This window comes from Camelus dromedarius, chromosome 5, assembly GCF_036321535.1.
Source record: "Camelus dromedarius isolate mCamDro1 chromosome 5, mCamDro1.pat, whole genome shotgun sequence".
Lineage (NCBI taxonomy): Eukaryota > Metazoa > Chordata > Mammalia > Artiodactyla > Camelidae > Camelus > Camelus dromedarius.
Genome location: NC_087440.1, coordinates 18,904,709 through 18,931,246, shown reverse-complemented (window position 1 = coordinate 18,931,246; position 26,538 = coordinate 18,904,709). Strand labels below are relative to the sequence as shown.

General features: G+C 43.8%; 1 protein-coding gene across 2 annotated transcripts in view; it reads left to right on the top strand.

Annotated features, from left to right (window-relative positions):
• Positions 1-10,408: 10,408 nt before the first annotated feature.
• SQOR (sulfide quinone oxidoreductase) overlaps positions 10,409-26,538 on the top strand; it is a 42,318-nt gene continuing 26,188 nt past the window's right edge. For both annotated transcript variants that reach the window (XM_064485633.1, XM_010998685.3), the window contains exon 1: positions 10,409-10,562. The gene's annotated coding sequence lies outside the window, so the exon portion shown is untranslated. The remainder of the gene's footprint in view (positions 10,563-26,538) is intronic.

Genomic DNA, 26,538 nt, shown 5'->3' with positions numbered 1-26,538 from the left:
CCTGCCTGCATTTGACTGAGGCACATTTCCTATAGGCTGCTCCCAGCCAGTGGTCTGCACCTGGGAGATGTGGGACTTCTCTGATGTCCACTTTGGCTCACGGACTCCCCATTGGCTTTGATGAAACTCTGAACAGCAGTTTAGGATGCTTCCCCCAAACCTTCCTTTTCTTCTTTTTCAGTGTTTTGTTTTGTTTTGTTTTTAGGTGGGGGTTGGAGGTAATTAGGTTTTTTTATTTAATTATTTTTTAAATGGAGGTACTAGGGATTGAACTCAGGGCCTCGTGCATGCTAGGCATGCACTCTACCAGTGAGCTATACCTTCCCCCTCTCCTTTTCTTCTTCACTCCAGCAGACAGTACAGGAAAGAATAAGGATGTTGAGGAAAGTGGGCATGCTGGGAGGGCTCTTATTATGTAAGCCTGAAGAGGATGCATCCCGTGAGAGGACACACCAGTCACCAAGCTGTCAAAATGCCCTGATGAGAGGGGTACCAACATCACTAAGAAGTCCTGCAGGCCAGGGGTGAAGGAAGGAGAGGCGGTTACAGACTGGACTTACCAGTATCTGCGGGGATGACAGAGTCCAAGAGGTGGCATTTACCTGCCAGAAACGAGGAGGCCCTAATTACCTTACTCATCAAAAGGCAAGAGTTGAGGGCAGGCAGGGGGCTTTACCAGCAGGGGGTTGTGGAAATGGTTCCAGGGGCATGGTGTCGATTTTGCACCTAGGGGCAAAAATCAGACAGTTGACAAGGTTGCTGTTTAGCATCTATAATGGGTCAGGCAACTTTTTAGGTAAAAGGCAGGATAGTAATTATTTTAGGTTTTGTAGGTCACATGCTCTCTGTCACAGCTGCTCACCTCAGCTGTTGTGGCACAAAAGTGGCCATAAACAATGTGTAAACAAATGAATGTAGCTATCTTTTAGTAAAATTTTATTTACAAAGACAAGTGGCTGCCTGGATTTGGCCCATGGGGCCATGCTTGCTGACCTTTTATCTATTAAAAAAACAAAACAAAACAAATTTGGAGCAAGAGGCTGAGGGCAGTCACTTTAATAAAATGTCATGATCTCTTGCTCAGTTCCCAGACTTGAGTCAATTGTCAGATCTAGAACCCAAAGAAGAAGTGTCTAGAGAAGGGACCCTGTGACATTATGGCAAGTACATACCATGACAATTCCTTGTCTTTCCTCAAAGAACTCTATGGCCATTTACTTGAGTGACAATTCACTAGGACTATTGGGCAAAGGTTCTGAGTTGACACTTATACTTGGAGACCCAAAGGAGTGTCCTGGCCCTTCTGTTGGATTGGGGGCCTATGAGGACCAGGTGAAAAATGAGGTTCTGGAAAAAATGCAGCTCACAATGAGCCCACTGGATCCACAGACCCATGCAGTGGTCACACTACCTTTTCCCACCACTGACCCTTCCAACACCATGGGGGTCAGCTGGCAGGGCTGCCTACACTGGGCTTGGACCTGTTGCAACAGTCTTTCCTGCTCCAGCCCCGCTGAACGCTGGCAGCTTCTGTGTCACTCAGTACCTGGGTCAAAGAAACATCCCCAGAGAACACAAAGAGGTCTGCTTGCTTTTTTGTGACAGGGTTGTAAGATGCAGTGCTTTTGTCTTCTACTTTAGAAGGGCCTATCCCCAGAAAATGACTGGACTTCTAAAACTGTCACTGAAATGGCCTGCTTCTGACTCTCCATAGGGTTTATTTCCCTATGGAAAGAAGCACAAGCATCGTATTGAGGACTGTGGCTGACTAGCCCCGTCTTGCTTGTCCTGTCCAATCAGCAAGGTCATCAGTGTAACGGATCAGTGTGATATTCTCCCAGATACCAAGGAGGTCCAGATCTCTCAGATGACAGTATGATAGGAGGTGGGAGAGTTAACAGAACCCTGAGGCAAACTGGAAGTGAGTACTGTCTGTTTTTCCTGCCTACAGAGCCTCAGCCAGCACTTCTTTCTGGAGGCTTAACGAATGTCCAATCCACAGGTATGGAATCCCTTGTAGCAGAGCAGCCCACCAGGGACTCTAACTTCAAATGGAGGGTGTGTGGGAGCGGGTCATGAGCGAGGATCCTCTGGTGCTACGTACCACACCACCCAGAGCTCACTGGCCGTATGGGTTGTTGAGAGGACCTTCTAAAAGCACAACTGATGAACTGGCTCTGAGAAATCTCTCTGAAAGCATGGAGTGCCATCCTTCAGAACCTGGGGTATTTCTTAAATGAGAGACCTGTATGGTGCTGTGTCCTCAGTAGGAAGGATACAAGGGCCTGGAAACCAATGGTAGAAGCAGGAATGGCCTTGTTTCCTGTCATTCCTAATGACCCACTGTGGGGTTTTGTGCCACCTTTCCCTGCACCTCTGGGCTCTGCATGGTTGGAGTTACTGGCCCCCAAAGGGAACACATTCTTGCCCACGGGCACAGTAAAGGTCCTGTTGAACTATAAGGTAAAGCTGCTGATGGGACACTTCGAACTTTTTGTGTCCAGGGAGCAGCAGGCCAGAGAGGAGTTGCCATGCTAGCAGGTGTAACCGACCCTGATTACCTGGAGGAAGGCTGCTTCTACACAGTGGAGCAGGGAGGACTATGAGTGAGACTCCAGTGATTAAGGTGGGCACCTCCTGAACCCTCTTGCCCTGTTATAACTGTGAATAGATGCCTACAGCAACTCGGCCTGAGGAGGGGGTGATTATCAAGGACCCCTCAGGAATAAAGGTTTGGGTCACAGCGCCAGGTCAGCCACTGAGAGCTGCCAAGATGAGAGCTGAGGCCGAAGGGAGTTAGAATGGGCGGTGGTGGGGGAGAGGGGAGACGTGAGTGCAGACTGTGGCCTTGGGCTCAGCTGTAGTGGTCTCAGCAGCCTGTAACTTATCCAGTGACTCCCTCTTCTGAGTCGGCCGCAGGAGGGAAGGCCCACAGGCCCCTGAGGAGCTGCTCCCTGCCCCTGTGTGGAGAAGTAGGTCTACATGGTGCAAGGGGTGACTGTGGTGGACAGGAGACCGTGGCTCCCAGCCCCCAGCATGCGGGGTCTGCTCAGAACCTTTCCTAACTTTGAATCTGATTCCACACCCACCCAGCCAGCAGCACATCTCTTGTGATTCTCTCCTGCCTGCATCCTTCACATCCAAACCAGGGTTTCTTTACTGGGTTGGGGAGAGTAGTGGGACTAGGAGGTGGGGTGGGGAATTTTGGAAATATATGGGGGTGTTTATTTATCAAAAGGATTGGGATAATAATCTATTGGCACTTAGAGGGTGGGAGCCAGCAGTGCTGACATCCTGTGCTGTGTGGATAGTGCCATATACAATTAACTGTCCTGAGTCCTGTGTAATTTTTGGTGTCCCCTTTTTGCCCCCAACATTTAAGTATGCAAAAAAAAAAAAAAAAAAAGTGGGTTGACTGAAACACATAGAGGACGAAGAACCGAGGGGATAGTGGAGGTGGTGCCTGCAATCCTGGTCTTCTGACCATAGCGTCTGAGTCTACAGCCCGAGAGAACCCAGTAGTAGCAGGGGAGGTGGTACACATGACTCTGGCCTCCTGCCCTCAGCAGTGCCTGCAGCCACAAGCAGCAGCAGTGGGATCTGGGACTCCAGCTCCCTGCTTTACCACCTGCAGTGTTGGACCCTGTGAACTTGACAACACTGGATATGGCAGAGGTACTTGCACGACCCCAGCTCCCCCCTCTCCCAGTGGTGACAGAGCCTGTGGCTCAGGGGATCCTGGACGCAACAGAAGAGTCCACCATCCCAGTGCACCGGTCAGCCACACCAGCAACACTGGCAGAAGCAAGGCACCAATGAACTCAGAGGCTCAAGAAGTGATAAGGAGGATGTGGGCCACAGAGGTGGTAGAGGGTGGAAGTACTTATTCTCAAATATAACGAGGCAGTGCAAGGAATAGAAACCAAAAACTTGTGCTATAGCACCACCTACTGGAAAACAAAAGAAAGGCCTCTAATCTCTAACCTGTTGAATTGTTAGAATCAAGCAGAAAAGGTGTTGGCTACTTCAAATACACCCACAGAGAAATAATTCAGGGAGCACAATGAAGAACCACAGTAACACCATACCACAGAAGGAAAATGGCAGTTACCCAGAAACCAAACTTAAAGTCATAGAATGTTGTAATCTAACTGCTAGAATTCAAAATAGCTGTTATGAAGAAACTCAATGAACTATAATAAAACTCAGGCAGTTCAGTGAGCTCAGGAATAAAATTAATGAACAGAAGAAATACTTCAATAAAGAGACTGAAACGCTGAAAGAGAACCAAACAAATCTGGAGCTGAATAGCTCAATGAGATGAAGAATGCATTAGAAAGCATTGGAAATAGAGCAGACATATGGAAGAGAGAATTAGTGACTTTGAAGATGGAAACCTAGAAATGATACTAGTAGAAGAGGAAAGGGAAATGAAATATTTAAAAATGAGGACTTTCTGTGAGAGCTATCTGACTCTTTTAGGAAGAGAAATACTAGGGTAATGTGTCTCTCAGAAAGAAAAGAGAGTGAGAAGGGAGCAGAGAACTTATTTAAAGAAATAATAGCTGAGAACTTCCCAAACCTGGGGAAGGAACTGGATATACAAGCCCATGAAGCTAAGAGAATACCTAATTACCTAAATGAAAAAAAGATCTTCTTCAAGACACATTATATGAAAATGGTCAAAAGTCAGTGACAAAGAACAAATTTTAAAGGGAACCAGGGAAAAAAGGATGGTAACCTACAATGGAACCCCATTAGGCTATCAGCACATTTCTCAGCAGAAACTCTACAGGCCAGGAAGGAGTGGAGTGACATAATTAAAATACTGAGAGATTAAAACTGTCATCCAGGAATACTCTATCCAGCAAAGTTATTCAGATATAAAGGAGAAATGCACACTTTCCCAGACAGACAAAAGCTGAGGGAGTTCATTACCGGTAGACCTTCCTTACAAGAAATGTTGAAAGGAGCTCTTCTACTGGAAACAAAAAGGCAAAAGTACAGAAAACTTCGAGCAAGGTGATAAGTAGACAACCAGAAAATTGCAACTCTCAATCAGAATTTGTTATGGCATAAAGGTTAAGGGGGGAGGAAGCAGGAAAAAAAGAACTACAGCTACTTCAATTTTATAACAAACTCACAACATAAAGAGAGAATTTGAGACAACAAAAATAAAAAAGGGGAAGAGGAAAAGGATGGAACTCATATGGGTAAATGAAGATAAGATGCTATCAGCAGAAAAAGGACTATTTTACCCAAGAAACACTTTATACAAACCTCATAGTGACCACAGAACAAAAATCTAGAGCAGAGACATGAAACATAAAAAAAAGAGGAAACTGAGAAAAATATCATAGAAAACCACCAAACTTAAATGGCAGACAGAAACACAAGGAAAAAGAAACCAGAATGAAGCAACCAGAAAACAAAAGATAAAATGGCAGTACTAAGTCTTCATCTATCAATAATCATCCTAAATGTAAATGGACTGAATTCAGAAATCAAAAGACACAGAGTGTCTGGATGGATTAAAAAACAAGATTCAACTATATACTGTCTCTAGGAGACACACCTCAGCTCTTAGGACGAACATAAGGTAAAAATGAAGGAATAGTAGATGATACTCCACGCAAATAGCAGCCAAAAGAAAGCAGGTGTATTCATACTCATATTAGACAAAATAGACTTCAAGGCAAAAAAGCTAAGTGACAAAAATAGGATAAAATGATAAAGGGGAAATTCATCAAGGAGACATAACAGTGATTAATATATATGCATCTAACATAGGAGCACCAAAATATATAAAACAATTATTATCAGACCTAAAGGGAGAAATTGACAATAACACCATAATGGTAAAGGAGTTTAGCCCCCCATTTATATCAATGGATAGGTCGTCCAGACAGAAAGTCAACAAGAAAACAGTGGCCTTAAATGATATATTGGACCAGTTGGATTTGATAGATTTGTACAGAACATTCCATCCACATGCAACAGAATACAGATTCTTCTCGAGCGTGCATGGATCTTTCTCAAGGATAGACCATACGCTGGTACACAAAACAAGTCTCAAAAAATTTAATAAGACTGAAATTATATCAAGCATCTTATGATCACAATGGTATGAAACTAGAAATCAACTACAAGAATAAAACTGGAAAAAATCACAAATATGTGGGGACTGAACAACATGCTCCTGAACAACTATTGGGTCAATGAAGAAATCGAAGGAGAAATCAAAAATTACTTGAAGACAAATGAAAATGAAAATATGACATACCAAAATCTATAGGATATAGCAAAAGTGGCACTAAGAGAAGTTTTTTAGCAATAAAGGCCTACCTCAAGAAACAAGAAAAGTCTCAAATAAACATTCCAGCCTTATACCTAAAGGAACTAGAAAAAGAACAAATGAAGCCCAAAGTTAGTGGAAAGAAGGAAATAATAAAGGTCAGAGCAGAAGTAAATGAAATAGAGACTAAAAAGACAATAGAAAAGCTCAATGGAGCTAAGAGCTGATTCTTCGAAAGATAAACAAAATTGACAAAACTTTAGCTACACACACTAAGAAAAAGAGGGAAGGCTCTGATAAATAAAATCAGAAACTAGAAGGGAGAAATAACAATGGATACCACAGAAATATGAAGGAGTATAAAATACTATTATGAACAGCTATATGCCAACAAATTGGACAACCTAGAAGAAATGGACAATTATTTAGAATCATACAACCTTCCAAGACTGAATCATGAAGACATAAAAAATCTGAATAGACTGGTAACTAGTACAGAGATTGAAATGATCAAAAAGTTCTCACAAGGCAGGAGGGTATAGCTCAAGTTGTAGAGTGGATGCTTAGCATCCACAAGGTCCTGGATTCAATCCCTGGTACCTCCTCTAAAAATAATAGAACTAATTGCCTACCCCTACCAAAAAAAAAAAAAAAATCTTAATAAAGGTTTTGTATTTCTTTAAAAAAAAAAGAAAAAGAGCTCCCACAAAACAAAAGTCTGGGACCATATGGCATCATAGGTGAATTCTACCAAACATTCAAAGATTAAGTATTCTCAAACTATTCCAAAAAATTGAAGAAGAGGGAATGCTTCCTAGCTCATTTTACGAGGCCAATATCACCCTGATATCAAAACCAGACAAATATGATACACACACACAAAAATCACCTGATGATATTCAACATTCACTTATGATAAGAACTCTCAATAAAGTGGGTATAGAAGGAATGTACCTCAACATAATGAAGACCATATATGACAGACTCACAGCTAACATCATACTCAATGGTGAAACACTGAAAGCTATACCTCTAAAATCAGGAGCAAGACAAGGATGCCTACTTTTGCCACTCTATTCAAGATAGTATTGGAAGTCCTAGCCAGAGCAGTTAGCCAAGAAAAAGAAGTAAATTTGTCGCTATTTGTAGATGACATGATTTAATATATAGAAAACTCAAAAGATTCCACCAAAAAACTATTAGAAATGATAAAGTTGCAGGATACAAAAATCTGTTGTGTTTCTATATGCTAACAATGAGCTAGCAAAGAGAAATTAATAAACAATCCCATTTATAATCACAACAAAAAGAATAAAATACCTAGGAATAAATTTAACCAAGGAGGTGAAACTACAAGATGTTGTTGAAAGAAATTGAAGAAGACACAAATAAATGGAAAAATATTCCATGCTCATGAATTGGAAGAACTAACATTGTTAAAATGTCCATGTTACCTAAAGCAATTTACAGATTCAGTGCAATCCCTATCAAAATCCCAAGGACTTTTTCACAGTAGCAGAATAAAAAGTGCTAAAATTTGTATGGAACTACATAAAAGATCCTGAAAAGCCAAAGCAATTCTGAGGAAAAAAGAGCAAAGCCAAAGGTATCACATTCCCTGATTTCAAACTGTATTACAAAGCTGCAGTACCAAAATAGCATGATACTGACAGAAAAACAGATACATAGATCAATGGAACAGAATTGAGAGCCAAGAATTAAGCCCACACACATACAGACAATTAATATATGAAAAAGGAGCAAAGAACATACAATGGAGAAAGGATAACTTCTTCAATAAATGGTGTTGAGATAACTGGACAGCCACATGCAAGAAAGGAAAAGAAAAAGGAAAAAAGAAAAAAGAAAAGAAAAGGAAAGAAAGAAGGAAGAAAGGAGGGAGGAAGGAAGGAAAGAAGGAAGGAAGGAAAGAAAGGAAGAAAGAAAATAAGAAAAAGAAAGAAGAGAGAGAGAAAAGAGAATAGAAGAAAGAAAAGAAAGAAAAACTAGAGCACTATCTCACACCATATACAAAAATCAACTCAAAATGGATTAAAGACAAGTAAGACCTGAAACCATAGAACTATAGGAAAACAGGCAGTATGCTCTTTGACATCGTCTTAGCGTATCTTTCTAGACATGTCTTTTCAGGCAAGGGGAAAAAAAGCAAAAATAAACAAATGGGACTACATCAAACTAAAAAGGTTCTGCACAGCAAAGGAAACATCAACAAAATGAAAAGAAAACCTACTGAATGGGAGAGGATATTTTCAAATATATCCTATAAAAGGTCAATATTCAAAATATGTAAACAATTTGTGCAACTCAACAACAATAAAAAAAAAAAACCTGATTAAAAAATGGGCAGAGGACCTAAAGAAACATTTTCCGAAGAAGACATACAGATGGCAAGAAGGCACATGAAAAGATGTTAACCATCACAAATTATTAGGAAAACACGAATTAAAACCACTATGAGATATTACCTCATGCCTTTTAGGAAGCTAATATGAAAGAGACACGAAATAAGTATTGGCAAAGATGTGGAGAAAAGGAAACCCTTGTGAACTACTGGTGGGACTGTAAATTGGAGTAGCCCAATGGAAAACAGTATGGATGTTCCTCAAAAAATTAAGAATAGAACTACCATGTGATCCAGTTATCCCACTTCTGTGTATTTATCCAAAGAACATGAAAACATTAATTTGAAAAGATATATGCACCCCTATGTTCATCGCGGCATTATTTACAACAGCCAGATATGGAAACAACCTAAAGTGCTCATGAACAGATGAATGGATAAAGAGGGATATATATATATATATAACGCTATGCTACTCAGCCATAAAAAACTATGAAATCTTGCCATTTGTGACTACATGGATGGACCTTGAAGGTATTATGCTAAGTGAAATAAGTCAGATGGAGAAAGACAAATACTGTATGATTTCACTCATATGTGGAATATAAAAAACAAAATAAATAAGCAAATCAAACAAAAACACTCAAATACAGAGAACAGAGTAGTGGTTACCAGAGGAGAAAGGGTTAGAGGGAGGGCAAAATGGGTAACGAGAACCAAATGTATGCTGACAAATGGAAACTAAATTTTTGGTGGTAAGCACTCTGTAGGGGATATAGCAGTAGAAATGAAACATACAATGTTATAAACCAACGTTACCTCAATAAAAAATAAATCTACAACAAAAACAAGATCAGGGGGAGGACCCAGAAGTTCATAGACAACTATATTAGGTTGCTTTCCTGAGCTCTTAACCTCTATGATTGCCTCAGTAAACTTTTGGTTTGTTAGAGTTACTCTTTAAAAACAAAAGACTGTTGACTGAAACAAAAAATTAAAAAAAATTCTTTATTCACAAAATGAAATCAGTGAAAAAGAAACGTTAACAATTACATGTTAAAGGGACTTTTTAAAGGAAAGGTTCTAACTCACGTCTGAAGTTATTAACGTTTAAAATTGCAGTAAGACTTTTAGGACACCTTGTATATATTACAAAAAGGCTCTAGATCTGATGTGGAGAACCACCAGCCTACACTTCGCACCTACTTAGAGCATCCAACTGAAAACGTCTGGTCATAAAAGTAGTACTACACGGAGCTGCTCCTGGCCTCCGCCCTGAGGGAAGAGCACTGCTCCAGCGCTGACTGAGACAGTTTGGGGGCTTCTCTGAGCCTCATCAGATAAGGGCTACCTTATCTGTGAAATGAGCACGGAACAGCTGTCTCGATGGTGTGGGGAACCAGATGAGAAGCACAGGGCGCTTGGACGACCCGACGCAAACCGCCAGGGCCCCTATCCACAGCACCACCTTCACCTTCGTCCCTCCCAGTTACGCAACAGTGTAGACACCCGGGATGAGGGGAGCGACAGGTGGCCTCCGTGCCCTCCGCCGTCTCTCCGAGAGCGGCGGGCCGCACTCCAGGGTGCGCTGGGGGTAGGGGCGACTGTGCCCCGCTGGCAGCGCCCGGGGCCCGCTGGGCCCGCGTCCCTGGCGTCCGCTGCGCGCGCTCAAAGCCCGAGTATTTTCTGCCCTTGGCCTTGGTGCCGGGGCTGCGGCGCCGGGCGGGGCAGCGGCGTGACTTTTCCGGAACTTTCCGGGGGGGTGGGGTGGGGAGGACTTGCTCTCCCCGCCTCCAGCCTCCGCCCGGCGGCCGGGCGGGGCCCCAGCCGAGGCCGTGAACCCGTGGAGGGAGCAGTAGTTTTTGCTGCGCCAACACTGTGGCCGGAGGTTCTGCGCACCTCTGGGTAAGAAGCATCCCGCGGCCGATCTCGGGCCCTTGCCCAGGGGAGGGGGACCGGGTGAGGACAGAGATCACCCCTGAGGCTGGTTGTTGGCCCACCTCTGTCCCAGCAGCCGGGACTGCGCGGCCCCTGTGCGTCCCGTTCCATCCCGCTTCACACTTTCCTTCCCCACTCCGGCATCCTCAGCTCTTTGCTGCCTTTGCTGGAACCCGGGTCCCGGGACTCCTGCTTCCTTCTCAGAGTGTGCAAGGCCTCAGGGTCCTGGAGAGGCCGACCTGCGAGGGGCGTTAAAAACCGAAGAATCCGTTGTCTTGTGTATGGGACTTTCTTGATACCTTAGTGTGTGGGAATATATGGCGCTTTCCACTTGTTTACTGTGTCACGCAAAACGGTTCCCAGAGCGCAGTTGGGTGCTCAGCCCCTGCCAGTGGGAGGTGACGTCTGCCCACAGCGGGGCACATTCATCCACCCACGCAGCTTGTGAGACCGAGAGGTGCTCAACTTTAGCTGAACCAGCAGAGGAGAGCATTTAGGGCACATGATGAACAGGAAGTGGTGGAAGGGTAGAAAGGGTCTTCTGCTGGAATTGGGGTCCTCTTTCCTCTTCGTTTCTCTCTTTTAATTATAAAAATCCCAATCTAGCTTCTTACTCAAAGACAGAGCGAGCAGAGCCTCTGGCTTTGCCTGGGCTGCCCATTGCTGTAGGATTCTGACCCGTTTTTTGTGCCATGTACTCCTTTGGCAGTGCTGTGAAGACTAAGGACCCCTTCTCAGTACAATGCTGTTAAAGGTGTAAAATAAAAGGCAGAGTATTATAAAGGAAACCAACTCCAAAACACTTGTCAACATATTGAAAGAATTTATGATGTAATTTTTGGGCCTTCAAAAAAAAACGAATGCTGATGGGGATGGTATAGTTTAGGGGTAGAGTGCATGCTTAGCATGCACAAGGTCCTGGGTTCAATCCCCAGTACCTCCTCTGAAGTAAGTAAGTAAACCTAATTACCTCCACTTTTTTTTTTTTTGAGAAAAGGAATGCAACAACAGGATCTAGCAGTGGATCTACATTTTGAAGTAGTAATGAATATAAATAGCATTTCCAGATTTAGGAAATACCTGTAATATAAGAAAGTATCTATGATTTCTTTTTGTGACAAAGTCCTAGGTACTGCTAGTACTGCTGGGGTTTATTGCCTGTGTATGTAATTGAAGAGAGTGCTAAATTTCACCTAGAGATTAGTGAAAATAAAGAAGAAAAGTTTTACTTTACATCCAAGTTCATGATTGAGTGGAAAGGGTACTGCCCAGGAAGTCAGGTCACATGGCTTCTGATCTTGACACTTCCATTTACTAGCAGTGTGACCTCGTCTTTTGAACTTCTAGTTTCACTTCATCATTGTACTGTGGAGATAATCGTGCCTTCCCACATATTTCCAGTGTCTGGCACTGCACCTGGCACAGAGGGATGAAATATTACTTCACCCAAGAGACTGCTAGCGGTTTGCCATATGACTTAAAATTTGGGCTTCTTTTTTCCTACTGGCTGAACAATGTATAAGCACATCTGGAACTAGATTGCTTGAAAGGTCAGTCAAGGCCCATGGATCTGTGTGTGTATAGATGTGTGGCTGGTGTTCTGCCAGAGAAAACAAAATTGTGTTGATAGGAAACCATGATTCCTTTGCCGAACAGTTTCTCCTGCATCTTGCCTGTGTCTAGGCTTGTTAATCTGACGTGATGTAACACAGGAAATGTCTTACAGGGAGTGGCGACAGACCCGTGATGAGGCATTTCTGGACATAATTGCACGTTTCTCTTTCTTCATCTCTTTTCACCTTGCCCTGCCCCACCACCCACTGCATAACTCCTCTCTTACCCTGAAGATTTGGTGAATAGGAGCAGTAGGTAGAAGTTGCTAGAAGCTGCCCAAACTAGACTTGAAGCCAACTAGTTGCTTTTTAATTCCAGCCTTAAAACTCTATGTAGTTCATCAAATGTTGATGGAAATAGGAAGAAGAAAGGTAGATCCAGCTAGCCATCCCTGTGATTTGCTTTGTAAAATTGCTAAATTGAGCAAGAAAGATGGGGAGAGAACTTGGTAAAGAACAGTAAATTTAGAACACACTGGAGCTATCTATGCCCCAGTAACTTGTGGAAGGGCAAATACTGGCATTATGGACTGAATTGTATCCCTTCAAATTCATATGTTGAAGCCCTAATCCTCAAAACCTTAGAATCTGACTATTTGGAGAGAGGGCCAAGGTTAAGTGAGATCATAGGGGTGGGGCCCTAACCCATTATGACTAGTGTCCTTATAAGAAGAGGAAAAGACACCAGGGGTGTGTGCAGAGGCAGGACTGTGCGAGGACATAGCAAGGTGGTGCCCTGCAAGCCAAGGATAGAGGCCTCAGGAGAAACCAAACCTCCTGACGCCTTGATCTTGAACTTCCCGCCTCCAGAACTGTGAGAAAATAAATTCCTGTTGTCTAAGCCACCTAGTCTGTGGTATTTCGTTATGCCAGCCCCATAACTGGTAATATAACTGGGCGTCCTATTCTAAGTCGTGATCTCAAGATGTCCATCACTTTCTCCTAGGACCTCTCTCCCTCTTCTACCCAGGAGACACCTATACTCTCTTTCTATGGACACTCTTTATAGTCCCTGAGATCCTGTCTGAGACCATTAAGGCCTGTTCACCTTCATGATCCTGACTGTTAGGGAAAACAGAACTTGCCATCTTAAGCAGACGACCAGGCCAGCTGCCTGGCCTTGTACAGAGCAGGTCCCTTATAAATGCATGGTGGGTAGTGGGACGACGGTGCTGGTGCTCATCCTTAAGTACCATGGAGCGATTCCTTTCTAGTCATAATGAATTTCCAAGTTTTGACTCTAGCCCAGCCCTCAGGGAGCTTTTATTCTGTACAGCCCTGTCTACAGTAATGGAGAGGACATTTCTATGTCTTTATCTTGTGACCAATCCCTGACTTCTGGAAGGGGGGCTTCAGTAGTGGGGCCTGTGGTGATTTCACCTTGCCATGCTTTCTTTTTGCTTTGGCAACTTGCTCTAAGGCAGCCCATGATGTCTCCATAGGAAAATGATATGTTTTAACAACCATCTTGTTTACAGTCTAGATTGTGAGAGCATCTCAAGGAGCTGCTGTGTTTAAATGTGGTTTTGTGTTTCTGTGAGCTTGTAAATGGTGCTTGAGGTAGGTGAGAGGTCATCCTGTTTTGGGCCACCTAGGTTTGCATGGTCATTGTGAGCCTTTCAAGATGTGGGTGATCAAATCTAAGCTTGCTTTGAGTCATAGAGTAGGAGGGGGCTTTAAAGTCAACTGGACGCATCCACTTACTTTACATTTGTGGAAATGGACTCAAAGTGGTTGTGACTTGCCCACGGCTCCACGATGTCTGTTTCCTCACTTATAAAATGAGGATAGTAATACCAACCTCTCAGGTTGTTGTTAGTACAATGCGTAGCACAATGCCTGTCATCCAGCAAACCTTCAGCTGTTTTTTCCGACGTTTTTATTATGCCTGGGATAGGGCACAGCTGCTGCCCAGTGAATCATGGCCAATCATGGTCCAGGTGTAGGACTCTGGGGACGAGAACGGGAGATATGCTTTCCAGTCTGATTATGTTCTAGGCCTGGTTGTAAACCTCTGTCAGTCTTTGCTGCAATAATTCAAAGGTCCGACCAATTTAAGGAGTTAGTAGAACAAGTATTCTCATTTGGGTATCTGCTTATGAACTTCCGTTTCCCTTTTGCTCTTATTTAGAGGACCATAGAGTTTTAGAAAAGGAAGGGACCTTTGAAGCTACCCAGTTGAGTCCTTTATTCCATTGATGAAGAAAGTGTGACCTGGAATAGTTAAGGACGAGCCCTACCTGGCACTACCTGGAGTATGGGCCTGGGTCTTCTGACTCCTGACAAGTCCTCAGACGAGGCTTTTGCAGGAGCGGGGAACTGTGTCATTTGGTTAGACGTAGGAGCCTGGCACACCCGCTGCCGTGTCTACTCCTCATGCTGTCCTAACCATTAAAGGATTGAGTTTGGCGTCTCTTCCATCCTGTTCAAACAGTAGATGTATATAACTTGTAATTAAAGAAGCTCTTCTCGCTGTGTGAAGACCTCACACCCTGGAGTCCAGGGGACACTATGCTTGACTAATTGGCCAGTCAGTTGTCTCTGTTTATAATGAAACTCCGCTCCTCAGAGTCTTCTTGTATGTGAAACTGAGTGGGGATTCCAGCACTCCTGAGGCTGCTGAGCAATTTTACTGTGATCATTGAATGGGTTCAGGAGACCAAGGTGTAAGCTGGATCCCTGCTGTGTGATGGAAGCCAATTCATTCCACATCGGGCCACGAGGCCTCCCTCTCCAGTGTGCCTTGCTCTGTCTTCTCAGGATGGACACAGACAGGCATATGCAAACGCTGAATAGAAACCTTCAGTACACTTGACTAGAGGCCAACTGTGGATGATGGAGTTGAAGGAGAGCTAAATCGTGATGTTTTAGACACTAGAACGTGAGCGCCCAAGCTCCCACTGGCTAAAGCAAGTGGGAAAACAAGGCACTCTCCCCATAGAATTCGGTCAAAGCCTTTAACTTTCAGTTGAATATTCCAATTGACTGACTTCTTTTTTCCTTTTCTGGAGCCATAATGTGAGAGAATTCTCCTTCTGTAAACATAATTTTTGTTTTCTGCTTAGCCAATGTAAGGTTTGGTGCAATTGTCAGCCCCTCCCTCTTATGTGGCTTTCTGGTCATACAATGAGTGTGGGCTAGGGAAACTTGTAGGAAAGGGAGTCACGCCTCATGGACACATTCCCATTAGTAACTCTTAATTAGTAATTCTTTAAAGAACTTGACTACTGTTTGCCCCTAAAGAGTCAGGGAACTAAAGAACCCCAGTGTGGCTCTAATCCCTGAATCACCAGGGAGCTATAGGTGATTGCTTCTGTTTCCTGGATGATTTGCTCCTGGTCCACTCCCACAGTACTGGCTCTGCAGCTTAATATTTAAACAAATATTTGCCACTATAACAGCTCTGGCGATCGAGTTCCAACATGGCCCTGCAGGCCTGAATGAAGATTGCTCCATTTTCTTTGTTTGTTAACAAAACAGTCATCCAGTTCCTGAACATATGCGCAATGCCATTACTCCCGGGGAGGCGAGCCAAGAAGAAGGACTCTGCCTGCGTAATCCCTGCAGACGGGCTCATTCTGCTCTCAGAGGGTGTGGTTTCCCTCCCTCTCTCCCTGCTTTGGACCTTTCCTTCACTTTGAGTAACTCCATACTGTTACTTCCACCCTCTCTTCAGTACAGCCACCTGAACAGGGTCCTAGTTCACCATCTTCCTTCTTTATCTCCTATAGCTAATTTGTCACAAAAATTCCTTCAACATGTGTTTTGCATTCACACCTTCACCTCTGTTCTCATCGACTGATCCAGGCCCCCACTGGTGCCTGAATGTCTGAAACAGCCACTTAATGGATCTTCATATTCCTGGTCTCTCCTGTAACAATAGTCAGTTTCTTCTTCATCCCAGGCTCCGCAGTGCTTAGCACAGTGCTTGGCACGTAGTAGACCAGCAAAAAAGCCGAACTCAACTGAATAGCTCTAATTCAGCCTCTCACGCCGCCCCTCTTCCCAGGGAGGGAGGGTCTTCTTCAGTTTCATTGAGAACTTCCAAGGGCTCTCACTGCCTTTTGTGGGGACCACAGCTCACATGCATCCAGGGCTGAGCAGGTGACAAATGATTATCGTGGGCCACGTGGGGCTGGATGAGCTGGAACCTCGTGTGAGGTCTAGCTGGGCAGGGACTGCTCAGCTCCAGCTAAGTGTTGACACATGAGAATGTGGGCTCAGTGTTGTCAGGAAGGCCAACCATCTGGAATTTTTGGGGTGAGATAGCCAAAATTTTTAATGTTGGCACTAATTCAAAATGTAAGCAAAATTTATGAGTTAAACAAAACACTGGTCTGCTCTGGTCTGCATTGTGACCCCAAAATGGGATTACAGTTGTCTAGGGTTAAGCTTCTAAACCGGAATTTTACTTGCATCTGCCCATCCAGTCTTATTTCTCCCTCTTCCCGGTGGACACCAGCGTAGGCTACCTTCCTCCTTGTCCACAGTTATGTGATGCTCATTCTAAGGGATTCTGTTTCTCAAATCTCAAACCTAACTGTCCCAAACTAGCCAGGGCAGGTCCATGTCTAGGCTGCGCTGTTTCTGCCCACCTAATTCCTCTCTCTTAGGTTACCTGAATGTCAACTTTGGCTTTTTTTTTGTTTTTTTCCCTCCCTCCCAGGGGCCCTTCCTACCTCTTATCCAGTCATTCTCTTTCCTCCACCTCGGTCTTATCTGAAGCTTTGTTTGTATTTCTGGTGAGCACACCTAATCACTCACACCTAGACCTCTGCACTAGTTTTCTAACTGACTTCCGGAACTGTTTTTTCTTTCCTCTAGTTTAATCTGCTCCCCGACACTAGATTCATTTTCTCAATGCTGCTCCCTCTGTTCTATCACTTCTTAAAACTTTGATTTTTCAATACAAAGCCTCAGTTTCCTCACATGTAGTCAGGCTGTTATGTTTCTCATCTCAGTATCAGGCACATCTGGTTGGCCTCCCCACCACGTCATTCAAGGGTTTCAGGGAAATAGCTGGCACACTCAAAACAGTGTTATTAGGAAGGGTTTAATGAAATAACTATTTATAGGGTTAAGGCAGCCAACAAGAGTGGTGAAGCAGCTGTGTTGATTTGGGGCCTGAAAAAGCAAGGAGAAGGAGAGATTGCTGGAACCCTGACAAAGAACTGCAGCTGAGGAGAGGGTCACCCCACAGGAGCCGAGGCCTTGGGCTGGAGGAATACAGCACTGCCGGGCTGAGGCTCGGCAGGAAGGGGTCTGGGGAATAAATATCCTAATCTTACTCTTTTCCCATCCTACAGTCTACTGGTGCCTCCCATTGGCTGAATCCACCTGGAAGCCAGAGGACAAGAGAGGCCAGTTAATGCCCACCTCATAGGTCGGCTCTCAGGGCTCAGAGCAGGACAGAGAAGGCTGGAGAGAGATCTGGAGGGCAGTCACCATCTCTGTCATCTCTCTGATTCCTTTACTCGTGTCATTTACTTGGCGTCCCTTCCCGCAGCATCTCCACTAGTCTAGATACTGCTGATCTTTAACCTCCTGCTCAGATCCTGTCTGTTTCACCAAGCTTTCCTGGATTATTCTTTCTCTCTTCCAGATGCCTACGGTGTTTGGTTCGTATTAATTACATTACACTTTGCTTCTGCTAGTTAAATCTGAGAGCTGGAATATAAACCCAGATTTTTGGAAGCCATCCCCAACTTTTCTTCCACTAATCCAGAGATTTGTCAGTGGTGGAAAATACAGGTATCCTATTGTTGGCAGCTGCACCTGAGGTGGTGGCTAGTGAGTGCTATAACCTTGATAGGCTTCAGGGATCTTCTGCCTGCTACCACCAACTGTGTGGCCCCCAGCTGGGCCCAGGTACTCCACAAGGGTCAGTGGGGATAGACAGGACCAGAGTCTAGAACCAGAGTCTGAAACCACTGAGAGGTTTCAATCCTACTGAGAAAAGAGATGCATCAGAACACCTGCAAATAACAGTGACCTCAAGAAAGTTTCAAGAAGGGCGAGATAGGTACCTTACGACTTATAGCTGGAGGGCTGGAGGGACTAGAGGAGCTGGGACTGGGCTGGACTTGGGGCCACAGCTAAGATGAGGAAACAAAAAGGCATTTCAGGCGGGTAGAGCAGTGAGGGGATGAGGAACTGTATGTACTCCATTCCAGTAGAATCTAAGTTCTGTCAGCACAAGGACCTGGGGTGACACGTTCGCTATTTTTTTCCTGGCGTAATGAAGGGCAGGATCCCAGTAATTGTCTTGATCTACTTGGGCCACTCTAACAAAATCAGTAGTCCTCTCTTTTCCCAAGGTCGCCCAGTGGGTGCCTGAAACCACGCATAGTACTGACCCCTGTAGATACTATGTTTTTTCCTCTGTGTACATACTTGTGATAATGTTTACTTTATAAATTAGGTGCAGTAAGAGATTAACAACAATAACTAATAATAAAATAGAACAATTATAACAATATACTGTAAGGAAAGTTATGTGAATATAGTCTCTTGCTCTTTCAAAAGATCTTAACTGTATGAATTTAATGCCTTTTCCATCCTAAGTAAGCACTTTTCACACACTGGGGCTGTAACTTTTGCAGTTTGAGGTGCAACAGCAAACTAGCACAAATTTCCTTTCCTTCTTCACAATTTCATGGAGAGAAGATTTGTTCTTACCGTAGATCTTAGCAATCTCAGCATATGATTTTTTTTTCCTTATTAAGTCAACTACTTTCACCTTTTCACTTAAAGGAGACACTTTATGGCTTCTCTTTGGCATATCCAAACTGCCAGTATCACCACTCTTGTGCTTTGGGGCTGGTGTTGAGTAAAATAAGGGTGCCTTGAACACAGGCACCACAATAGCAGACAGTTGAGCCGATAATCAGGTAGCTACTAAGTGATTAACAGGCAGGACACTCTGGACAAAGGGAGACTGACGTGGAGCGGGACGGTGAGAGATTGCATCACACCACTCAGAATTGCATGCAATTGAAAACTTATGGGTTGTTTATTTCTGGAATTTTCCATTTAATATTTTCAGACAAGAGTTGACCATGGGTAACTGAAACCATGGAAGGCAAAACTGTGGGTAAGGGAGGACTACTTCTTGCAGACTGAGTGGCTTAGAAACAACAGAAATCTATTTTTCAAAGTTCTGGAGGCTGGAAAATTCAAGATTAAGGTGCCAGCATGGCTGAGTCAGGGCCGATGTCTTCTCCCTGTGTCCTCACCTAGTAGAAGGGGCAAGGGATCTCCCTAGACCCTCATCATCCCTGAGGCTCCACCCTCGTGACCTGATCACTTCGCAAAAGCCCCACCTGCTAATACCCTAAACTTTGGGAGTTAGGATTTCAACATATGAATTTTGAGGGGACACAGACATGCAGACCATAGAATGATGAATGGATTTATTCAATGCCTTTCCATGTCAGATGTGTACACAGTGAGTGAAGGTGGAATTTAATTTATTCAAAAAAATGAATGAGTGTGGAGGAAAACAGAAAGCATTAGGACACATCCCTACTCAGGCTAGAAAGAGAAAGATTTGCACACATCTCACTACCTTTTACATTCCAGTATTTAAATTAGACCTTCTAACATTAAAAAAAAACCCAAACTTTCTCCTGAAATTTGGCTCACCTTACTCTTGGCCCACATTATTGGAAGTTGGCAAGCTCTGCTGTTCTTCCATTGGCACCTAAAGCTACTGTGCTGGGAGTGGGACCAGGACTGGGTGGGGAGACTGCTGTGCGTCAGCACAGGTCCTTGTATATAGTGGGTACTCACTGAGTACTTGTGAAAGCATTCTTAGATACAGCAGATTTGTGACCATGCAGACTTCGTGTAACTCTTTGTTTCCATAAAGATCTACTTGCACATTCAGCATAGCTAAATGTAATTTAATTTGCATACGTTTTGTATAGATATAAATCTGTAAATGAAAGTACAGCTTAGGTGATGTTTTCTGAGCACTTGTGGCTGATGACACTTCCCTTTTATCTAGGGTAAATGGATGAAAGCGATGTAAAAACTTTCCTTGGTGGATTAGATAGCTCAAGCTTCAGTCCAGCAGGAGATAAAGAGTGTGACCAAAGAAAGGAAGGCAGGGTGCTGTATTCTTCAGGAGTAATTTTCCCATTGAAAAATCATACTGTAGCTATGTTATTTAGTTGCAAAATTTGGCCCACTCACTCACCTAATTATAACATTCGACAGTAATATATAATTAAATGGCTTTTTAAATGTCACCTGACAATGAAGCGGATATGTAAGGAGAAGGCGCATAGCACAATTTGTTAAGCATGTGAAATCCTCCAGCAGGCTGAACAGTCAGTGAATGCATCTTAATGTCAGTGTATTAAAATGTACCTGGGGTTTGTTTTCCATCGGGTCTGGTGAGGCCAGCACATCAGGAGATGACAGCCATGAGGGAAGAAGTTTTGACTCCCAGTTTCCTAGGAACAGGAGGCAGGGTACACCACGGAGGGCCACATGGGGAAGCACCTAGGTTGGTCAAGAGGTGAAAAATTAAGGGAAAAGCATGTGCAAAACCTGTAGTGTAGTTTTCGTGAGGCAGGGGGAACAGACCGATCAGGTTTGGGATTGGCTAATTTGAATATTTTAGTGAGCTCTGGGGTATAGGGGCTCTCCTGGTTGTCTGATGTCTGGCCCTGGGATGATTAGGGCAGAGGAATGCTGCCTTCTGGAATGAAGAAGCCAGAGAGAGGAAGTGGTTGAGGTACAGGCTCGGGGTTGGTTGGTTTACTTACCAAAGGTGTGAGTTGTTTACTATCTTTAGGAGTTAGCTAGCCCTGGGAGGAGGAGTCTCTTTAGAATTAACAGAGCCCCAGAAGGCCAAACAATTATGAAATACGGAAATTAAAAAAATGGTTAATACAGTAGGATTTGAAATCTCTCTAGAAAGGTTTCATGAAGTGTCTAATCCAGTGCCATTTGTAAGTGCCACAAATATGCCCACATACTTCCCTTGCATGTACTTCAGATTAAGATGAGATCATTAAGGAGCCAGAGCATTTTTGGGGCAATGTTTGGCATTTTCTTGGCACCCAAAGTGGTGCAAATTCAGTCACAATGATCATTTCCCTTCTGAGATTTTTGCAGATTTGGACCTGCCCTTTTATAGTTTAAGTCAGAGGGTGTGATGGTTAATTTTATGTGTCAGCTTAACTGGGCCATAGGGTGCCCCGACATTACTCTGAGTGTGTGTATGAGGGTGTTCCTGGAGGAATCGGTAGACTGAGTGAAGAAAATTGCCCTCCCCAGTGTGGGTAGCCTCATCCAATCACCTGAGGGTCTGAATAGAAAAAAAAGGGCTGACCCTGCCACAAATAAGAGAGAATCCATCCTGTCTGATGGCCTGGGAGCTGGGACATTAGTTTTCTCCTGCTTTTGTACTGGAACTGAAACAGCTCTTCCTGGCTTTTGGGGCTGCTGTTCCTTTGGACTGAAACTACACCATTGACTCTCCTGGGTCTCCAGCCTGCTGACTGCAGATCTTGGGACTTGTCAGCCTCTGTAACCATGTGAGCCAATTTCCAGGAGTGTCCTTTGTAAAATAGGGAAAATTACATTTGCTTTGTTTCCCTCCCTTGCTCTTCTCCATCCCCTCCAGTTGAATCCTGGTTTTGTCCTTTATTGGTTCTTGGCCTTGAGGATATAACCAGTATCCTGGAGCCTCACTTTCTTCAAGTGGCAAAATGGGAACAGAATGTCTACTTCAAGTGCCTAGCACGGTGCCTGGCACATAGGGGTATGGGTTGGGGCAGTGATGAGCCAATTTTACAACAGGGATCAGGATGGAGCTTCAGATGGTCCAGCATAGCCATGTTATGCTAGGAAGGGGTGGGAAGGGCTTTGGTAAAGCTCAGGACTGGTAGAGGGAGGGACTGACCTGTTCAGTGAGTCCCAGACAGGCAGGTGCGCAGAGAGCCCTAGAAGACCGCTGTAAGCACTAGAGGTGGATTTACCCAGAAGCAAATGAAGTTTAAGCTTCAGGGCCTCTCTCGCACAGGACTGTGTGGGTGCAGGGAGTGACAGGAGTGGAGAGGTAGCCAGGTTCTAACCAGGAAGCATTTCTGTGCTGGGATTGCTGACAAGTTGCCTAAGAGAGATCTCGGAAGAGTCCTGAATCACCAAGGATCCAGACATTTATTGTGATTTATTTTCTCATTCAAAATTATTATTAACTATTGTGTCTAATTGTATATTTGTAATTTTGGGTCCCCGGATTGTATAGGCTTCAGTGCCCAGAAAGCCTGAATCTGCCCCTGCCCAGAGGGCTGCCCTTCTGGGAGATGGCGTGTGGGGCCACTTGGGGTTGCAGGGCCCTTCTGCTTTGCCTGGCCCAGCAAAGAGGCCATCCCGAGATCCAGAGCTGGAGGAAGGTCAGACTGGGAGCTTCTCCTCCTCTGAATTGCTGCCTCCTGCTAATCCTGCCTTGCTGCTTCGAATGGCACTCAGAAAAAGTTGCTGTTCACAGAGAGGTCTCACAGTAGCTCTGGACCCACTGTGGATTTAAGTGACCTTTAGAAAATCACCTCGCCTCTCTGAGCCTCAGTTTCCCCATGTGTAAAGTGGTAGCAGTACCTCCAGTGTGGGCTCATGCGTGGGCCCTGTGAACTGTGAAGCTCTGTGCACGTGGGAGGGAAGAATGATTATGATTGCGTTGCGGTTATTTGTCTGTCTGTTGTCTTGCTCTTACTTGAAATATGCTCAGACCTTACCATTTCAGTGACTAAAGATCAAAGCTAATGTCCACCTCGCACACTGTTTTTTTGATTTTGCGTTTTACAGTTTTATTCATTCATTCATTTTAACTTTTTATTGTGGAAACTTTCCAGCATATACAAAAGTACAGATTACCGCAAGGAATGCGCATATGTAAGTTGGCTTCAAATTATTATCAACCTGTGGCCAATCTTGTGTCATCTGCTCACCTCCTATATTTTCAAGCAAATTCCAAATCATTTCAACTGTAAGAATCCCAGTATGTATTTTTAAAATTTAAGAGCTCTTTGAAAAATTACATTAATATTATTATTCTACCTCACCCATCCCCCTCAAAACTTAATTTTTTGCCTTCCTATTTGCTTAGTAAGCTAAAATTTAATACCGTATTTTTCCCTCCCATCCCACTCCACGGGGGATAAGCTACTTTACATTTGAATGTAAATAAAATTCAGCTGGTAGGCATTTCCCTGAATTATCTCACAGGTCTAACACTGTGAGAACTCAATTGAGGAGTCAGTTTGAATTAAATTCTGCTGCTTCAGTTAGTGATGTGACCTTAGCAAGTGCTCTAACCTTACACTCCACTTCAGTTTTTGTCTGTAAAATGGGGATACTAACACCTCATTTACAAAGTTACTATAAGGAGTCCCTGAAACAGCGTAAGTACAACTAATAAACAATAAATGTTAGCCATTATTATTATGATAGTTTCTCTCTACTTTTTCTTATCAAATCCTGTCTTCCGGAAGTAATTTGGTTGAGAGATGTAAATAAGTGATGGTAGCCTTGACTGATTTAACTTAAAAGGCCCAGCGAGCCCAAGGGGGAGGAGCTAAAGGAGGAGGCGGAGCCTTCTGGGAGTCTTGCCACCTGGGCACTAGGTGTAAGCCCAACGTGTGCTGTGCGGGCAAAAGGGTCACTTGTGTCTCAGACACTGGGACCCGCAGGGATCCAGACCCTCAGGACATCACAGCTCAGCAAGAGCTTGGCCCTGGAAGCTGGAGGCAGAGGTCAGGTGGGAGGAATGGGGTGGGTGCCGAGAGCCGGAGGCTGTTCGTTTTCTGTTTTCCTTTTTGTCTTTGGAAGTCTGCCAAGGTAGTACATTAAAGGCTGGCCTTGTGGTTATTGAACCCCAAAGCGCAGAGGGCCCAGCCTGGTGTGGGCTTGAGATAAAACAATTCTGACCCATACAAAGACCCACTGTTTCCTCAAGAGCAAAAATAGCTGAAAGATGGACTGTAAGTCTTGTTGGCCTGATGGCTCTCTCATTAAGATGCTCTGAATAATCCTTGCTGAGAGGCCAGCTCTGCTTGAACTCAGCCAAGTGTCCTAGCTGACACCCAGTGAGTGGCATGTCACGTGGCATAAGATTAGGGAGCCTGTGACACTGGCAGACTACACTGCTTGTCCCAGAAGAGCTGATTGTGGAGAGGTGTGGAGTCCCAAAAACCAGGGAGCCCCGAGTCAGCGGCCAGCGATGTGAGTAGATGCCCGGCAGGCTGTCTTAACTTTCAGTCAGCTGGGGTTTTACTTCTCCAGTTAAGCCGCAGATACAGCAAAACATTTATTTTGATTCTTTGAAGGAGGCACTCGATTGATTTAGGATTAATTGAGGACTTTTTAATCTAACTTTAAAGCTTGGCATTATTTGACTAGAACATTTGTTAAATGAAATACATTTGTTTCAATTAAATAAATGAGTCACTTGTTAAATGAAAGTTAAATTTGCCTTATTTATTGATTTTTTTAAAAAAGTGTGTGTATGGTCACCTTGTTGGAATGCACAGAGAAAGCAGCGGCATTCTTCTGCATCGTTGGTAGTTAATTCTTATTTCTTAACCTAACAGGTGGATGTGTTTCAGGCTACCTTCTAGGGAGACTAAGAGACTTAGATTTATTCTTTGTGTTTTGTTGACAGAGATTTTCTATTTTTGTTGACTTCAGGGTCAGGTGTGGCTTTTCTTTCCTTTCTTTTTTCATTCTGGTTAAGATTGTGTGACTTGTTTCCTTCAATTGTCTGTTTTTTGATTGTTGCTACAGACTTGGTTTAGGTCAGTGTCAGAAATTTCTCTTGGTTCCCGTGCAATGTTTTCTGACACTGCTTCTAACACCAGATGTATGGTTTTTCTGACACCAACTGGGTGTCCAACAATTCAGTTTTGATGTTCACTTCCAGAGCTACAGATGGGGTCCCAGATGACCCACACTTCTGCCTGACTGGCTGACTATAAATTTTAGGGTGCCAGGATCCCCTCTTAGGTTTGATAATTTGCTAGAATGACACACAGAACTTAGGGAAACACTTTACATATGCTTACCAGTTTCTTGTAGAGTTGATTACAACTCAGGAATGGCCAAATGGGAGAGATGCATGGGTCAAGGTTGGGGGTGGTGCATGGCAGAGCTTCCGTGGCCTTTCTGGGTGTGTGGTACCACCCTCTCTCCTGGCACTTTAACATGTTCACCAACCCTGAAGCTTTCAGAATCTCATTGTTCAAGAGTTTTTATAGAATTCAATCTCCAGTCCCCCTTGCCTCCCAGAGGCTGGGGGCGGGGCTGAAAATTCCAACCCTCTAATGACATGTTTGGTCTTTCCGGTGATCAGCCCCCATCCTGAAGCTATCTAGGGGTCCCACCCTGAGTCACTTCATTAACATAAACTCCGTTATGGTTGAAAGGGGCTCGTTATTATTATTTGCTATAGGAATAACAACTCCTATCACCCAGGAAATACCAAGGGTTTTAAGAGCTTTTTCCCATGAACTATATAACTATATATATATAGTCTTTATTCAGAGCTGTGGTGTGTATATAAATTTGTGTGTGTGTGTGTGTGTGTGTGTGTGTGTGTGTGTGTATACATACAGTTCCAGAGTGGGATGTTGGAAAGTTATGACTATGCATTATTGTCCTGGGTTGTTTCTGGTCTTTGACTTTGTATCACGCCCTTCCTTCTCCACACATAATATTAGATTATAGTTCTGGTTTTTCTGATCCGAAAGTTGGAATGACATTACATTGTTAGAATGAGAATGTTAGTGAGATTTTCAAGTGTTTCGCAACTTGGAACATTTCCTCCAACACATTCTTTTAAGTTCTTGAAATTTTTGTTTACAATTCACAAGTGAAATTTGACTGCAAAGGCCAGAACGTTCTGCTTGATGCCTATTATTAATGAACTTGATAGAACTGGTTCAGAGGACTTTGTGTTTATAAATACTGAATCCAGAAACAGGCTACGGGTAACGGCTGAAATGAAACAGAACTAGCCTTCTTGGCCGAATGAGGGAAATATTTGCAAAAACTCTTCCTCTTTCAAGAGAGGAATCAAGGGAACTAGGAGGTTAAACAGGCTCAGATGATGTGGCTGGAAGTCACAAACTTAGCCAGGCCTCTTTCAAGATCATTGCTTGTTAACTCTTTCTGTGGAGTTAAGATATCATGTCGGGACTATGAAAAAACAGTCTCCCTTTTCTGGCAAGTGAGGAGTTTTGTTGTGATTCTGTCATTCTGTGGACACACAGAAAGGCAGGATGTGATGATGACTATTTACCGTCAGATCATTTCTTTGTCTA